The sequence below is a fragment of the Gymnoscopelus microlampas genome (genome assembly GCF_963454915.1).
Source record: "Gymnoscopelus microlampas genome assembly, chromosome: 5".
Lineage (NCBI taxonomy): Eukaryota > Metazoa > Chordata > Actinopteri > Myctophiformes > Myctophidae > Gymnoscopelus > Gymnoscopelus microlampas.
The window spans coordinates 58,305,073-58,306,183 of NC_139942.1; positions in this window are offsets into that span (position 1 = coordinate 58,305,073).

The window sequence follows — 1,111 nt, forward strand, 5'->3', positions numbered from 1 at the left end:
CTGAGGAGAACTTTAGACAAAAATAGCAGATCTACAAGCTCACAACGCCTCGCGGCACGAGGCGTTGTGAGCTTGTAGATCTGCTATTTTTGGCAAAGAGTTATAGGTGTAGAGGGAAAAAAGAGCAGCAAAAGTTTATCTGAAACACAATTTTATACGATATAGAGGGGGTCCCTGCTTCATCTCTCTCTCAGCTAGGGGGTCCTTGGCCTGAAAACATTGAAGACCCCTGGTCTAGCGCTTTGTGAGATTAGATCTGAACCACAGACAGTAAAACGTATGGACAACGTTACGCCCATAGACTCTACAGACAGTAAAACGTATGGACAACGTTACGCCCATAGACTCTACAGACAGTAAAACGTATGGACAACGTTACGCCCATAGACTCTACAGAACGTAAACTAAGCCTTTTTTTAAAACCATTTCAAAGCCGCCATCTTTCTATATCTGGTTGCTCTCAAATGAATGCTATTGGTTGTGTCGCTTGTCAATCAAAGCATCACAAGGTAGCCACGCACGGAACATGTCTCCTCTAATGACATGTCCAGAATAGGGATGAGGACGAGGGGTTAATAAGGTTAAAAGGACTGACCTGGACATGTCATTATAAATATGTCATAAATATGTCATTATAAATAAGTACACAATAAACAATAAGAGTTGTACCATTTGCTCAGGTTTATTCTAATAACATATGTTCACACTATGTTCTCTGAACATCCTGTCTGGTAGTGATGAGCGGGCCGGCCCGTAACCCACGGGTCCCGCGGGTCAACCCGCGCCGCGGGTGGTCGAGTCAGGATTTCAGAGGCAATTATGCGGGCTGTGGGTGAGCGGGTCAGACACTCACTCAAAAAAATATATATATATTTTGAACAACATGCTTGTTTATTTAGCCCCATGATAATGTTGTGCTACTGTAGACATTTAAAGCCACTTTGGGTACTTAACCTTTTTATACTTTGGGCTTTTCAAAAATAGCAGATCTACAAGCTCATAGCGCGGCACCGAGTGCCGCGCTATGAGCTTGTAGATCTGCTATTTTTGAAAAAACGTGAAAGTTTGTGCAAATCTTTGAATATATATATATTTTTAAAAGCGAACATTT